This window comes from Lonchura striata, chromosome 3 (assembly GCF_046129695.1).
Source record: "Lonchura striata isolate bLonStr1 chromosome 3, bLonStr1.mat, whole genome shotgun sequence".
Lineage (NCBI taxonomy): Eukaryota > Metazoa > Chordata > Aves > Passeriformes > Estrildidae > Lonchura > Lonchura striata.
The window spans coordinates 69,716,950-69,734,806 of NC_134605.1; the positions used below are offsets into that span (position 1 = coordinate 69,716,950).

General features: G+C 43.2%; 1 protein-coding gene across 1 annotated transcript in view; it reads right to left on the reverse strand.

Moving 5' to 3' along the window:
* FOXO3 (forkhead box O3) overlaps positions 1-17,857 on the reverse strand; it is an 88,002-nt gene that overhangs the window by 17,867 nt on the left and 52,278 nt on the right. The window lies entirely within an intron of this gene.

Below are 17,857 nucleotides of genomic sequence, written 5' to 3' on the forward strand. Positions count from 1 at the left end.
CTGGAGGGATAGTCACACTCATCGTAGCCTCTGCAAATGTCTTTTTAATTCTTCATGGGCACGTGTGCTGTATATTTGTTATAATAGTTCCTGAGAAAACTGCAAGTGCTGCTGCTCCTCTCCCACAGGCACGCTGTGCATGACTAAGCTGTACTTTCTCTCTTGATTAGAGGCACCAGAATTACGCCCATACGGCAGTAGCTGGCCAGCTGTCCCCTCGCCATAGTATCCTCACAGTCTTCAAAACGTGATGTGACACAGTATGCAACGATATCCCTGTCCCTGTAAGCTGCTGGATACAGAGCTGTATGAAGCTGCTGTACACAGCTGGATACTCCATGCTGTACGGGATGCTATGGATTACTGGGCTCTCAGGGGAGCCTGCACAGCTTGCTCTTGCACCCTACCTGCTCGCACTAGTCAGCAGCATCAAACTGCCCAAACACCATGTTGGCTCAAACCGATGATAACCACCTCAGAATCAGCAAGAGCCTAAGAAAACCAGCCCATGGTACCCCCAGAGAATCAGCACCAGATTTAAACCAAAATAACTGAGATGAAAAATCTCGCTCCACTCATCCTGCTGATCTTGTGCTTAAAATATGGATCAAAGAAAGGAAAAGCAAATAGTATTTGTTATTGCGAATGCTTCCAGGTTTGGTAAACCAACATTTTTTTCCCATGTGGAAATCAAAAGATTTTTGGAGCTATCCCATATTCCTTTGAGAAACCCCTTGGGCTATTCCTCTAGGCTTAAAGAGTGCAGAGGTTTGTTTTTTTTTTTTTTTTTTAATTTTGGCAACTACCAGGTGTATCTATGAAAAGGATAAAATAACATTTGTCCTATCAACATCTTTTAAAAACACAGTCAGCAAGACCATAACACAATTCAGAACAAGTGCCCTTCATTTACAAAAAGCTGAAGAAACTCCAGATTTAAATAGGTCAAGAATGAATCGATCAACAAATCATTCACCAGCACCTCCTTAAGAAACATGAATGCTTGACATAAATAAACTGGAGATACATATAAAGTACAGTCCAGCTTTTTTTTAAACCATTCTTTTCAGTATAAAATGCCCTTCTTTCCCCACTGCTTTGTGGTTTTTGTCAGATTGTGAAATGGAAAACATGCCTGAAGTTCTCGCATGCAGACAGCAGACGTGGTTGTAATTATCACTTAATGAAAAGAGAAATCATATGGACCACGCTTCAAAACAGCAACTGTTATGTTTTAAACAATTTACACAAAGCAACTGATCAGACTTTGCTGACATGCTCAAGAGAAGTTTGGGTCGGTGCCTCAGCTATAAACATGTCCATTTCTGAGGGACTATCATACCATCAAAATATGGTGGATTGAGTTGCACCATAATAATTCTTCATTCTAAGGAGGGAAAAAGCTTTTTATTGTTTAACTGATGGCATTTTAACAATATTTTGAGTGTGTCAACAGTCTAACTTCTAAAAACTAGCTACCACTCCTTACTTTCTCAGGTTTCTCCCTGTAAAACTGGCTGGAGAACCAATGTTTTTTTAAAAATAGCCTTTCTTGATATTCCAGCTTGTACTGCATCTCTGCAGGTAGCTCTCACCCTCAGTCCCTGTAATTTCTATGGACAGCCACTTGTGAGAACATCTGTATGGGGATTTCTCCATTCAAAGTCCACACCAGGCTTCAAAAGCCATACAAACCATGCTGTTCTCCACCTAAAAATGCCATGTATAAGAACACATGGCATCATGACTCTTGCTAATGAAAAATGAATCTTAGAGAGGAGAAACACCTGAGGTGGCACATGCAGTATGCCAAGCACACCTTCAGATATAAAAACACTCAGCCAAAGTGCCAGCAGCTAACAGCTTTCAGCCTAATGTATTCTCATAAAAGGGCTTATTTCTGCTGCTGGTACCTGTAGGATGAAAGTATTTGGCCTAAAACCATGAAAAATCCTAAATAGTAAAACTGTGAGACTGAGGCACCTTTCAGGACGAGGACTCCTGCATGTGTGGATATGTATGTGCACATGTGTAATTTTCTTCTTACTATATATTTTTTCTAAGTGTCGGTTTTACACAAATAATAAAAGAATGTAATAATCCTTCTGCATTGAAAATTGGTAGTTATAAAAAATCCAAGCAGTTTGTTTTCCTTTACATTAAACACTATGCCACTTACAATCCTGCGTCTGTTTTTCTTTGCTTTTCTTCTGCAGGAAGATTTTCTTAAGCATAACTGTGGGCTAATTTATTTTTGTGTACCCCATCTCCACCCTCTGTTCAAACACTGCCTTAAAACCCACTTCTTTCACGTAACCTCCCCCACTAACCTCTTCTGCAACAGTATCTGAGTTTTTTGGTTTCTCCTTCTGTTGGGTGACCTGCCAAATCAAATTAAGGCTGGATCCTATTATCCTTTCTCATGCAAGTTTTGCTGCGGAAGCCACCAGGATTGACAACTCACATAAGTAAAACCTGTTGCACTGTGCTACCAGGTGGCAATCTGGATGGAAATAACTGTCTTTTCTACCTGTTTTCTGAGCTGTCAAAAAATATTCCCATCTGCTTAAAAGACAGGAAAGTATATGGGGACAATCACTGCTCACAGCTACGTGCATTACTAATATATGACCATGCAACAAACCACAAAGGAGGTGGGGAAGCAAAGAAAATACAGTTTATCATTTGAACCCACTGCTGATGAAATTAATGGGGATTTGTCTATGACTTATGTGGGAGATGAATTAGGCCATGATGATGGAAACTTAACACATTTTTCCATGCCAAAATGCAATGAGAAACTTTAAAAGATCCATAAAGGAACTTCCATCATCTGTCCTGGAGACCATATGTAGATGGGAGAGATGCTAGCCAGGCTGCAGACAGCTCGGATACCACCGATGGGTACAACATATGGACTGTACTTGAGCAGAGCAAAAAAAGAAATATGATGAGCTCCTCCCTTTATTAGTGTTACTATTTATATTGGATTTGAAGAACGTTGTGCGCTCTACTGAACACCAGAAGACTGAGGTTCCTGCAGATAACATCTAGAGCATCATGTACTGCCCTAAGGCCAGACCAGCTGGGTTGAAGTCCCCTTTGAAAGTGGTGCTGCAGGAAGAGGGACTATCCCTGGAGACAAGGAAGACTCAGGGCAGAGGAACACATGAGACTGGGCAAAACTGGTGTTAGCAGACGATGGTGCAGTGCCACGGCAAGCAGTGCTGCTGTCCTCCCTTGGCACCAGGAGAAAGGGTGAGCTGGGTGCTCAGAACAGCCAGGGCAGCAATACCAGGGCTTATACCCCTTTCCTCAAACTCAGGGACATGCTCTCAACTTCAACAAATGTTGATCCACTGCACAGCATTTTATTCAGTTAATACTCCTCAAGGGATCCAGCTACATTTTGCGCTCAAGAAAATCCCCTGAGATCAGCTAGCATGTCCTAATTACACGAGTCTCTCTCAATATTTTGAAAATACTGCAAACAGGCAAGCTGACAGAGAGGACACTCAAACATTTCCAAAGTGCCCCATTCCTAATCTGATACAAACAACTAAATGAGTCTCCCAAGGAAGCTGGGACTGCATGTTATTTCAACACTCAGACCTGGTCAGACAACAGCAGCAAATGCTTGAGCTTTTAAAATGGAGAAAATTCGCCCTCCCTGTGCCCATTTCAGCTTCTTCCAAGTAGTGTTTACCTTGTGGAGCCTGTCCACTAACTCAGACACCAGCTGCAAGTGCTTCCATGGCAGTACAGAGTCTTTTTTGTCTGGAAGCAACATGTGGTATCAATTTATCATCCTCGACAACGCAACAAGGAATCCACTTGCTTTAAAAATAAAATGAGAGTTGTGTAACTTAACTCTTAAAAGTCCCTGCTTTAAAAAAAAAAAAAAAAAAAAAAGCCTGAATATTAGCAAGCTGAAGAGCAGCTGGTGGCTGGTCTGTTTTTCTTCAGTGTTTTGTAGTGAGTAGCAAATTTGTAATTTCAGATATGGGCTCCTAAATTCTAAAGTTAGGGCTAAATATCAAATGCAGTAGTTTAACAAGTGGGATATTAAGACATGGTGGGAGAAAAACAAACACTAGCTGCAGACCCATAAATTCTGCTAATGCTCACTTGGGAGAATTACACATTATTTTATCCTGTATTAACATATATAATGTTTTTATTCCACCATATGAAGTTGTATGGTAGCCATGCAGCAGAGAAAGGCATCAGATCTAACACCACTGAAAAGAAGCCATGAAAATAACTCCAGCTTATCAGCCTCCAGCTGAACAGAGGGAGTCCAGCTTCTCCATGGCTCTGCTTGCTCACTTGAATTTCAGTTTTCAGCTTATGTCATCTTGCTCAAAAGGTCATACAGATCTCATTTGGGATGAACACCCCTAGAGACAGCTTCCACCAAAAATTATTTTCTTTAAGAAAACCCTACTTTTTTTGCATTCAGTAGTTGATGAAACTGGAGTCTGTTAATAATTCAACACATTTTGCCCACCTGTCCAGACCAGTGTCTGTGCCTTCTCATGAAGTAACTCAAAACTTGCTTCAACTACCAGTTTTCACAGAATCACAGAGTATGTTGGGACACATCAGAATCATCAAGTCCAACACCCAGCCCTGCTCAGGACACCCCAAGAGTCACACCATGTGTCTGAGAGCATTTTCCAAACTCAGACAAGTGATGCTGTGACCACTTATCTGGGGAGCCCAACCACCCTCAGGGTGAAAAACCTTTTCCTGATATCCAGCCTAACCCTCCCCTGTCACAGCTTCATGCCATTCTCTTGGGTCCTGCCACTGGTCACCACTAGGAAGAGATCAGTGTCTACCCCTCCTCTCATGAGGAAGTTGCAGACTGCAATGAGGTCTCCCCTCAGTCTTTTTTTTCTCCAGGCTGAACAGACCAAGTGACCTCAACTGCTCCTCATACAGCTTCCCCTCAATGCCCTTCCCCATCCTTGTGGCCTGGTTTTGGACACTCTCTAATAATTGCTCAATGTCTTTTTTATACTGTGGTGCCGAAAACTACACACAAGACTAAAGGGGATGCTGCATCAGTGCAGAGCAGAGTGGGACAACCACATTTATATTTTACATATTTTACATTTTGTTTGCTTTAAAGTCCCCAAGGAGATTCAGTTGCAAGTAAACAAGAAAACAGATGCAGTGTCTAAAATTGCCAATTGTGTGCATGTACATAGGAATTTCTGGTGAAAGGGATTTGCAAGTCTAGGGAAGCTGATTTTTAGGAAGTACCAATCTATTGGTTCCATACAGTCCCTTGTTACTTAGCTGCATAAGGCTACAGTGCCATTCTTCTCAAAGAACTCTGAAATCCTAATGTGGTCTCAGAATTTACTCCTCTTTCCCATGAGTTTTTGCAAACCAGAAGGATGTATATAATTTAATAAAATAGTGAGGGTGCTCTGTAGATACAGAAAAATCAAGAACTAAAACATAAAGAGAAGTCTCCCACAATATCTACCTAGCCATGTTCTGATACACCCCTACCAAGCACACCCTCCTTCAGGAAAATGGAAAAAAAAATATCCCACAGATTTAAGAAAGTCAGCTCCACATCTGAAGGGTGGCTCTGTGGTTTCCCCTCCTCCTCCTGTCTTCAAAGGAGTTTTCTGAGCTTGGTGGTAGGGGAAGAACACCAGAAGAGGCTTCTGCTGTGATCACCTCTGCCTGCACCTCTGCCCATCATTCTGCACCCTAGAAGAAAAGAGCCTTGAGGGACTTAAGCTCCTTGGGAGAACATTAAGTCCAAAAAAGGTTTATCCCCTGAAATGTGCAGGCTCGGATAGGAGAGCAGTACACGGACCTGCCTCCTGCGTCCCGCACACGGGGCACCGCGCCGTGCCAAATTCCAACAGGAGCAAGTGATTAGCACAGGGAAAACAAACCCTCCCCAACACGCACACCACGCTCCTCCAGCCGTGCTGGCCACGAGGGCAGGCAGCGAGAGACCTGCCCACCAACGGGGTTTGTGCCCTCCTCTTTAAAAAGGAAAGCATCACAAAGCATGGGCCTATGGGAATTGAGTCATGACTTGAAAGTTTTTCCTTAAAAAAAAAATAAAAGTAAGAAAAGTTTAAAAAATTAATTCTAGTTAAAACAACCACTGCCTCTCGCTCTTTGCAAACAGCGATATTGCAAATTGCTATGCTGACGTAAATAAAACTTAGCTGAAAATATACACTGCCTGGAAATTGCCTCAGAGCACCATGCTTCCAGTTAGCAGAAAAATCTCCAGTTACTTTACAGTCAGACATGCTCTGACCACATGAGGACTCTAATAAGTAACATTTGTTTGCTGTGAGTAGAGCATGCTGGTTGTCATTTACACTGGGTGTTGGGAGATGGGAAGCAGAGTGCAAGGAAAATGCTGATACTTTAATGCAGCTGCAGAACAAGAAGGTCAGGCTCTCCAGCAACCCCCCACCCTGACCAGTGTCAGGAGCCAGGTACCTCAGCACCCTTTGCTATAGGAAATCCCCTAAAACGTAAAGTGTTATCTTCTGCATGCTATGGCAATGCTTTTCCACATTAGAATCGGATTTGGGAATCAGAAGGCAGGCACTGCCACTGAGGTTGCTAGGGCACCTTGTCAAAAGGCACCTTTTTCAGTCTCTTCCACCCACTTTATATTGTGGCTGCCCAAAATTCAAAACCACTGTTGATTTAAATAAAAGGATTTAAGTTAATTAAGAGCAAGAATTTACTGTGAGGCATTGTTCTTTTAAGCTGAAATCCCAAGGCAATTCATCACAGGCTCGACTGGGACATGAACAGAGTCAGCAAGAAAATGGGAGGTGTTGCCCCTCATTGAACTTAAACACAAGGAGCTGCATACAAAAAGGCTGCAATGGACACACAGGGCTGGGTCTTTGCAGAGCCAGAGTAAAACAGTTGTAATTTCTGTTCAGGAGTGACCAGCAGATAACATCTTTATTTTCTCCTACTGTTTCTCAATGGCAAGCCCCAGCATTTCAAGTGTTGCTACTGTAGGAACTTTGGAAATAACACGATGCTTTATTTGTGGAGCTCCTTCAGCACAGCATCGCTGCATTTCTCCTCCACGCCACAGAGCCCCTGGAGAAGTGCAGGCACACACAAGTAATCAACCTGAACATGTACATAACAGTAGCACCCACAAAAACAGCTGCTATTGTCAGCACAGCCCCAATCCACCAGCAGCTGAAGCTACTGGAAGAGTCCTCCCAAACCTCAGCGGTCATCCAGTTCAACCTTAATGAAAACAATGCAATTTTACTGCAAGGCAGACTTTCACCATTAAGACTTTGGGTTTGTATTGCTAGAAAGAAGATCTAGGGGGAAAAAAAAGCCTCTGTTTTTAATTTCTTAGATACAAAGATTCCAGCACAACTCTCACGCAGCATTGTGGAAGCCAGAGTGCTCAATTCTATTTTTATTCATTCTCAGCATATGGCTGTTACTATACATTGACTATTTAGAAACACGTATGGGCGTTCTTTCATGCCTTTATAAATAAATGTGAGTGATGCTACTGCTTATAATAATTCAGTAAAAATAGTAGCTTCCCATGGAAGATCACAAAAGCCTCTCACTGCTGAATCACCTATTATAAATCTTCATTTTTTGAAATTTTTTGCAGTCACGGGTTGATTTTTTTAACACTTTCTATGAAATGCAACTAAACCAGCAACAACTCCCACCACACAGTGACAGGGGAAGAATAAAATCTATGTGCCTGGAGACAGCATTCCAGGGCTCCTGGAAGCCAAGCTCAAGGCTGCCCTGCATGCGGCTCTGCAAAGTGCTAGCTCTGAAATGATAGATTGTTAAACACCCGGCCTGGATTAATTGGAAGTGTTGAGCTGCACACACTAAATTGTGAATCTGGTGACAGTTACAGCAAACATGCGACTGATGAAGAGGAATAGATCTGATGCACTGTCGCCTGACTGAGTTTGATCAGGCCTGAGCAAGCCCTTCAGAAGCCAGCACAGGCACCTGAGACCTTCTCATGAGAAAGCCCACAAGCATCCTCCAAACCAGCCCCCAGCATTTCTGCTCTGTTAACTAATCTGAAACAGGACCCCTCTCCTGTGCTATTTTAAGCACATAATTACTTTATTATTGAACCAGAAGATGCTATCTGATTTTTTAAAAAAATAACAGTGTTTTAAAATATTATTTGCTTCAGCTGGCAGCTGAGGTGGCAAAAGGAATGGTGCTGCTCCATAGAAATGAGCTCTGGGGGAAGCTAGGGATGCACCTAAGCGTGGCTCTCAATGGGTCTGACCCACTGACTTTTACAGGAAAAAAACCCTTGGGAGCCTCACAAAGGGCAGCTGGTGTGGGAACACGCAGCTGTGACTCCAGATATCCACCGAGTTACTGCAGCACTGCTGTGGACAGAGTGGGAATTAGGAGACAAGGGATAAGTGAACAGAACAACTTGAAAAACAGGTATCTCCTTCACGACTCTGGGCTGGATGGCCACCAGTAAATACCTAAGCACTCTTCAAAACGTAATGGCAGCTGTAAAATATTAATGCCCTTTGAGTGTAGAAAGTGATCAGTTTTCCTTCTGATGCATCCTGATGTGAGTTCTGCTTTCATCCTGAGAATAACACATGGGTCCTCCCCAACCTCTTGGTTACACAGATTCCTGTATTTTCCCTCTGCATTGGGGAACATAGTTTAAACACTGCACTTAGAAGCATATTTGAAGAATCCTACAGATTTGCTTTCCATATACATGAACACAGCTCATGCTGCGCCAGGTGACATGGGTGGACAAAAATACCCATCTCCATACCATTTTTACAAGAACAGTAGCAAGGTGGGTTTACTCCAGAAGTCTTTCCACAGCCCTTCTTTGATCTTCCACTGATACATTGCAACAGGGCACTCAGTCCCAAAACCAGGTCTGCCCAGAAACTCACCAGGAAGGCTCGTGGCGTTAGTTTCCATGCTGCGATGCCCTTGGAGGTAATCTCCAAGTTGATAGCACTTGATTCTTTTTTCCCTCCCTATGGAATAAGTTTTTCTGCAGACTTAAAATCTGGGCAGATCCAGGTCAGACCTGAGCTAGTGACACCAGCCACCTTTGGGAGTCCTGGGGAGAAATGGGCACCTCCACTGAACAGGCCCACCAGTCTGTCTTCCTGCTCTCGTCTGAAAGTGCCTGACCCTCTCTGCTGGTGGGGGTAGATCTCATCCTCTGGCAAGCAGGTTTTGGGATGGTGACTCCCAGTGCCTCCCAGGGCATGGCAGCTTCAGAGAGCTCCTCTGCACTCAAACCAAACTCTACAGTTCTGCATTCATCCCAGCCTCACCTAACCCCACTTATGAACTGTTTTAGTTTTCACTGAACCTCACCTCACTCAGATGACGTGCATGTTACTGGTTCTACAGGATTTTTAAAATATATTTTCTGTTTACTGCAGGGGAAAAATATACCTGAGGAGCTGACAAAAGGGAACATGACACCTATTACAATGCCAATGAATCAGCCCTTTGCTACAGCAAGCAGGACATTCCTGTTTCACACGTAGCTGGCAGCAGCACCATCCCAGAAACCCCACAATCCAGGTAAATGCACAAGTATGAAAGTATTTTTTTAAGCTGCTTACCTAATTTGAGAAAATAAGACCACCATCGTCAATACAATCATAATCCCATGTGCTGAATGTTGAGCCTAAAGCTAGACTGTGTCAAAATGCTTCAGCACTCGATGCTTTGTTCAAGCCTCACCCCAACACCAGAGCCTGAATAGCAGAATGATGAGTGGAGGAGCCTTTTCATGTTCTGCATTTCAACCTGCACACATGAGTAATCTCTCCTGAGGCCAACAGTTGGGCCACAATGGGGTCCTTCTATTGCTTCATACCTGCCTTTTTCAGAGGCAGCTGTGGAGCCACAGGGCTATGAGTTCTAGGACCTTAACTGTGTCAATAGAAAAAGTCCTCCCTCACCAGGTAATTGACAACTATTATTTACCCTGTAGGATGAAGTCTGGTTGAGCTCCAAGTGTGGGAAGGACTGCACCAGTAGAAGGCACTTGCATCTGAAAGTTTACAGCATCAACAGGCAGACAAATAAGCACTAACTCCATAAAGATTCTACAAAAAATAAAATCAAGAGACTCGTTTTGCTTTCATTTGCTTGCACAAACCAGCCTTGTCCTCCCTGCCCTTTGGGACAGGCCTTGAGCCAACTTCAGACACCATCTTATACTCTGGAAAATTCAAAGTTCTGACTTGCTGAATCAAAATTTATACATTTTGGGATTGCAATAGCTGTACTGACTCTGAGATGGTCCTACAGTTCCTCCAGATGTATTCCCTCACAGATAACTTTCTGCTTCTTAGAGAAACTATCCTGGATCTCACATGGATTGGGTGGACACAGGCCACATCTGGTTTTTAGGGGAAAACTGATGAGTTTTATTAGTGGAACTACACTGCTTGAAGTAAGCTTTTTTTCAACACCTACATGTTCAAGACACAGGGCAAATTTTAAATGACAATGCAAAGAATGATGATGCCTTTGTACATAATCTTTTTCTTATGACACTGTGCACAGCATTCATAGCTCAAGAATTCAAGGCCTCCTAAGTATGCCAGGTATCATTTTCATAAGCAAAGCACACAATAAACAAGCACCTTCAAGTTGAAGTTGAATAGATGAGGGCAAAAAGAGCAAGCAATGGCAAATACTTATGGGGCTATTTTCCCTCCTTCAGAAGGGGAAAGGACCCACTACCCCAAGAACCTTGAGATGTACATACATTATGACAGGTCTGCTAATACTTTTGCAATATGAGACAATATGAATAATATAAAAGGGGGTTACTAGTTTAGTGCTTTTTATTTCCTTCTTCTTCCCCTCCCCCCCTGCAATGATTGAAGTTTAGAGAAGATGGGATATCTAGAAAAAAAGAAATGAACCAGCCACTTTCTGATTAAGATTAGAAAAAGTGGAATGAAAAAAATAAAGAGATGAAAGAGTCCACACTCATCTCCAGTTTGACATTTTTCAAAGCCAGTGGAAATTAATTCTGTTTATGAGGATCTGCTCATGTGCCTGTTGCAAAGTGAGATTCTCACCTGAAAAGGCTTTTCTGCATGTCTAAATGCATATTAACTACTTTGTGTGCTTGAACAGGAATGCCCTCAATGTGCACCAGCCTTTGCTAGACTCTGCCTTGTTGACAAGGATAACATGAGGAGACACAGAAATTTCCAATTTTGTTCACAGGCAAGCTTCAAAGCTTGCAAAAGTTAATGAAAACCTTCTAGTAGTTTTGTAACAGGTTCTTTTTGAGGTGAAAATACAACATATTAATTATTTTCAGCAGAATTAATTAATTAATTAGTAATTATCTTCAGCTAAAATAATTAATTAATTAATCCATTCCAGCAGAAATGGATTTTTGGTGCCATCCAATCACAGCTATGACACCAGCAGCCCTTCTGCAGAAGAGTGACAGCTGAGTGACTAATGCTAAAACAGAGATAAGAAAAGGAAAATTAAAAAGAAACTAGGCTACTTCCCCTGAGGAGCAAATACACTATTTAATGGCATATTTTTATAAGGTTAACAAATCAAATGCTTCAGCTGTGAATTGTTGCCATCATCATAACTACAACAGGATGACCTCACACACACTACCTCCATGTAGGTTTTTTTCTCCCGTGACACATAAATAAGGAGGAAGAGGCCGGGAGCAGCCTGGCCTTTCACCATACTCTGGTCTTTGGGGAGACAGGTTGTGAGAGCCACACAGGAATTCAGCAGGACAAACAGGAGGGAGCAGCTGGGTCCTTGTCTTTTCCTGCATCTGCAGCAGCTGCCATCTTCATCAGCTGCTGCCCCTGTGGCATTCTGCCTGCACAAGCTGGAGCAGGCAGCACTTGGGTTCCTGTTGTTTAACTCACACTGAAGAGTTGTGTCCCCTCCGTGTCCCACTGCCCTTAAATGAGTGTGTCAAAAGCAATTAAAGTCAGGATGGTGAGAAACCTTAAGGCTCTGTGTACAGAGGAGCATTTTTTTACCAACACTGCAGAAATGTTGGGTACTTTGTTACAAGCTGTATTTTAGTAATGTAGCTAAGAAATACATGCATACTCTAGAAAATACCAGTTCAGCAGAAAAGTAAGGACAGAAGCCAATTCTACACAAAATCATCTGACAAGGCCTTCTGTATTAGGAGACCCTATATACAGTCGTAAAGTTTTAGAGCACAACAGGATGAAATTTTTGCTTGCTTATCCAACATCATGTTTGCCAGCAATAGCCCTGGATCAGGGTTGCACCAGCAGAGCTGCTTTTGCACCTTCAGGCCCCAACAAATGGTTCTCACTGCAAGAGCCAACAATGTAATCACAAATGCAATATGATCACTGGGTGGTTCAGAACGCTGCCTCCTGATCTGATAGCCAAACATGGGAGTGCACAAGATACTGGCATGCAGGGAACTGGGCCACCTGGGCAGATAATTCCTGGCAAGATCATGTGCTAGCCTTCCTTCTTGAGGGCAATGCCAGGGAGTGCAATGTTGGACACTGGTGGCACTGCATTTACATAGTCTTTTAAACACTTTCTCCGAGTCCTAGAGTTTGGCCAAACCCAGTCATGCTTGCCAAACACACGAAATTTCAATTTAATTAATTCCATGCATGTCTTCAGCAGACTCCCTGTTGAGCCGGCTTAAAGCACTCCATCCACGCCTTATCACAAACTCTGACCATGTTTTCATGACTACTTTAAGCATAATTTGAGCATGATGCCAAATAGCAAATAAGTTGCTGTTCGTGCAAAATGTCTGGCTGACCTCTGTAGGACTCTTCACATGAGAAAGTTTGCAGGATTAGGACCAAAGCCTGGAAGCAGGGTCATCTCTTCCCTCTGCCCACACACCCTCTCCCTTGGCTGCAGTATCCAGTACATGCTGTCCTCTTCATTACTTCAACACAGTCCTTAAGGCCTTAGATCTCAATGAAGAAAATGAGCAAGCTCTGTGATTCAGGGTATTTAAAAATGGAAAAAAAGGGCAACTGTTAGGCAGAATCTGCTAGGAGGAGGAGAAGCAATTGGCAGAGTTCCAGGAGACAAGAGTCCATAGTCTTCAAATTTCAAAGGTTTTCAGGATAGATGACCTCAAGATACTTTCACAAGCTAGTTTGAACAAGTCACAGTTTGGTAGTCTGCTGGTTCTTCCTCCTCCTTTTTTCCACCTGGATAACTTTGGATTTTTTCACTTGGTGAAAGACAAAGTAACTTTAATAACTTCAAATAACTTTACTCCCCCGTGGCACTTACATGTCAATTAGCTCTGGATTGCTGCTATATACAGGGACAGTGTACATGCTTGGGAAAGCGTCCCTGGGAATTGTGACACCATAAAATACCTCGGTGCTTCAACCCTACCCCATCATTCTGGTACACCAGTCAGTGAACACAGAGTGCTTTCTTCTGCCGTGCCCCTCTCTGTCCCCCACTCCATCCACGGAATTAGGACATTGCTGGAACTCAGCACAATGCTATTTGCAGCCATGCATGTTTGAAATAAAACATGAAGTCCAGGATTGTACCTCAGGCTGCCTGAGATTCAGCACCCTTCTGCTGCCCAAAATCACAAAGACAGTGTTTGCATGTTTAGATAACAATTATAGCAAAATGAAGACTAAAGCTGCAAGCAATCCCTTTTAAATGTAGACAGGGCAGGGAGTGACTGCCAAGACACATTGGCACTAACCAGAGGGAGCCTTATGAACATTTGGCTTGTTTTACCCACAGGTTTCCCCCCTGAGTCCCAGGTGCATGGAAGTCATCTGGGGACACTGCTGGGTTTGTTATCAAAGAACTCCTGGACGCTCATGTGTCAAATGACAATGAGCTCTGCTCTTCTGGTGAGGTATTTTTAACTTCAGCAAGTACCTTGAGAAAAGCTGGGGGATGAGTCCCATGAGACAAGTTTTCAGGGAAGCTAATAAGAAAAATGTCTGGGCAATGTAATGGTGTCATGCCATTGTCCTGTTAGATGGATATCTGGACACTGTCACACACACTGCAGCAAGGTTTCCACCCCACAGCCCAAGCACTGCAATAAAGGCACTTAATGGGTTAAATCACATCAGTCCTCCAGATTTGCAGTGGTTGATAGAAACAGGGCTGATTCTTCTTCAGGGAACAGGAAAAATCCCAAGCATCCTACAGGATATGATCCACGTTTCTCCATGACTGTCCCAAAACATAAGGGTAAAATGAAAAGCCTGGAACAGACGTCAGCAGCTCCCAGAGGCCTGACAAGCACTGGGAAGGAGAGCTTTCCAGCACCAAGAAAAGGCTGGGAGTATCACCTTCCCCTGGGTACATAGCAACAGTTGCTAGTTTTGGCAGGCAGCGAGATGCAGTGCAAGACGTGAGGGTGACATCATTTGATTATCACCTCGCTTCCCTTGGATTCAATTGGATTCCAATAAGAAATTATTTTTAGAATCGCTACAGACAAAAGCCTTTAAAACTAATTTATTACAGATTTGGGTAGAGGAGGCTGGGGACTATATTAATAGCGGACAAAGCCTTAAAAAGGCCCAAGTATTTGGAAACCAAAACTACATCAGGAATAGCACGTACATATTAACAGCAAAGATAATTAACCTTCTGAAAAACACACTTGAAGATGGGGTGGATTCTCCATTGCCTTAAGTTTTTGCATTTAAGGCTGGATATTCTTCCAAAAGGCGGGATGAAGCTGAAACTGAATTTGGGATTTGTTGTTGAAAGATCTGATGGGAGCGCTGATACTTTTACTCAGAAGTCCTGCCCTTAAAAAAAACCTAAAAGCCTGCCTGCTGCCCATGCTTGGGAAGTTAAGTTCCAGTTTGCTGAAATAGGAATTTGCAGTTTCAAAGTTAAGAATTACTAGAAGATATAATGGCATATGATGTTAACTCTCCAGAGAAAAAAAAAAAAAATAAAAGCTCTCCAAAATGTTAAGCCTGAGGTCCATTGCTTTTGCCCTGAACATAAGAAATTAACAACATAATTTCCTGTTACTCCATGACACTGAGAGCTTGAAAGTAATTGATCTTGCCTCCAATTTCAAGTTAGCCAAGGTGTTTGTTTAGGAGAAGAGGCTCACATGACAGGCTGGAGCTACTGAAGGACACCTTTCCCTGAAGTGGTAGCAGCTCTCTGGAAATAAATAACTACAGGGATCCCCAGGCAGTTGTGGAATTGTCAGCAGCAGTCCACTGCTTGGTGGTGCACAGCACTTCTTCATTATGTTTATACAACTACAGGTATTAGTATTTACAAGCAAGCAGCTTCTTTTTACATCCCTTACTTTGAATATTTGATATCCTATATGAACTCTAATGGACTGTTATACTGTCTTCTGGTTTTTAGCTTGTCATTTAGTATGCTTGTACAGTGACAGACAAACTAATGAGTGACGTGAGGAAACATGTAGTATGCCACAACAAACTTGTTTTGTAAAATAACAGGGCAGAGGTTTCTCCACTTTTATAGCAAGGACACAGACTCTGCTCTGCTTGCCCCAAGCAACAGTAAGAAAAAGTCTTTTGAGCAAGAAAGAAGGAAAACCAAAAAGCAGAACAGAAGCGAAACTGCACTGTCAGGTTTTCACTCTGTCAGAGCCCTTGTAATCAAACCCAGGAAGGCTACCCAGTGAAGGGCCCTGGGCTATCACATCATTCCCACTGCAAAACTTCTGACTGACGTAAGCAATTGACTTGTCTGCTAATTTGATTTCTACAACTCACTGCATCGGGACGTGACTGATAAACGCTGACTAGGAATTCCCAGAGACAGGCATTTTGCAGAGCCTTGCATGCTGTACAGTGTGGCCAACTCCACCCATTTCTTTCTGCACATGCCACTGTCACCCACAAATCTGAGGCAGACACACACGGCTCTATCAGCAGGACCATATGTGTCTGCAGAGATAGCAAAAGCCAGAGACTGCCATAATTTAGCCAAATAAACAACTTCACATACAAGAAATGACATGTGGCAGAAGAGATCCAGGAAAGGACATGATTTAAGCCTCCTAAATTCAGAGGCTTTATACTTCAAGTAAGAGAGCAGAGGCAAGAGGCAACCCAATAGCCACAGATTTCTCTGCAACACCAATTTCTATTAGGGAGAAGTCAAGGAGGACAAACCATACCCAAAACAGAAGATACAGACTTCTTCAAAACTGATGCTTCAAAATTGAGGATTTTTTGTGTGCCTGAAAGGCCTTGGATAAATATTTGGGTAAGAATTGGGAAATGAATAGGAAAATCAGATCAGCATGTAACAGGAGTAATGTGAAAATATTTGGTGGGGTAAAGTGGGCAATAAATGATGATCCATCTGGCCAATAGAGATTTATGAGAGACTGTCTGCCACTGAGGCTAGTGAGGCCAAGATCTCCTTTTTCTGGAGTGCAATAGGAGAGGAAGCACAAGGGCAAAGACTGAGACTCTTGTTCACTGGAAAAGTATATTCTTAAAAACCCTCAGAAAAGGCAGGAGGGACTTCAAAGTAGACTGCAAAAGCTCAGGCCTCCTGGAGCTACATGCCTTAAGCTGAAGGCTGTGCAGGTATGTGTTGCCATAACTGCCTCAAACAAAAGATGCAGCACTGCTGCGGGAGGGCTGGGAAGTGCCTGACCTTATCTGCCCAAGTCTCATTGCACCCTCCTTCTCAAGGGCCAGCAAGGATTTACTGCTTCCCCTGGGGTATGCAGGGGTCATAGAATCACAGAATCCTTAAGGCTGAAAAAGACCTAAGATCATCAAGTCCAACCACTAACCCAAACCCAGTATGTTCAGCACTAAACAAAGTCCCTAAGTGCCACATCCACACATTTTTTAAATGCTTCCAGGGGTGGTGATTCTACCACTTTCCAGGGCAGCCTGACCAACCTTTCAGTGAACAAGAAGGGTCAGTGTACAACAGAGCATCAAGCTGCAACAGACACTCTCCAGTGTGGCTGCATCCTTTCTCCCTGTCCAAAAATGACCACTGAGGCTCTGCGACCACAGCTCTGAGGAGTGGCACTCAGAGACCTCGAGTCCTGTTGGCCACTGATGACAGTGACCCCATGAAACAGCTTTCTCAAATCAAGATATGATTTACTAGTAACAGAAGGTAGGCAGTGTAATGCTTTCTAAAACTGACTCAAAAGAGGGTATTTGTCTCTCCTAGCTTGGTCCCATGCCAATACATGTTCCAGGAGCTGCTGAGAAGCTGAGATTCCTGCAACCTTACAGGCACGGTGTCTGATCCTAGCAAATGGCTCTCAAACTGCCTACTTTCTGCCTGAAGAGGTTTTTTTTAACTCTTGGCAGTTCCTTTGACCTGTTCCTCCTTAACATTGGCAAAAAAAAAACATAAGCTGAGGAGGTAGCATCTTCCCAGCTTCCGCATTGTATCTTAATCTCTCCTGAGGCATCTTCTCAAAGTTATTTTACCAGCAGCTGCTGTCCTGCCTGCCTGGTTGTTCTAAAAACTACTTTGATACCAAACCAACAATACACACATCCCTGAAGCAACCATCCCAGTACTAGGGCATACATCCTCTCCATCCTCAGCTAGAGATGCATGTCATGCTGGGGATAGAGAGCAAGGAAGAGAGGGACAAACCCCACGGCACACCTTTAGGCATTCTGAATGTCCAAGCTGGGAGTAGAGGCTAGTGAGGGACCTGACACTTGAGGCTTCTTTCAGAGGTCCCAAGATCAGAACTGCCCTGCTGCTCATATGAGGCATAGAGACATCTGAGGCTGGACCATAGTGATTTTGTCCTCTTCTCTCTTCCTGGAGATAT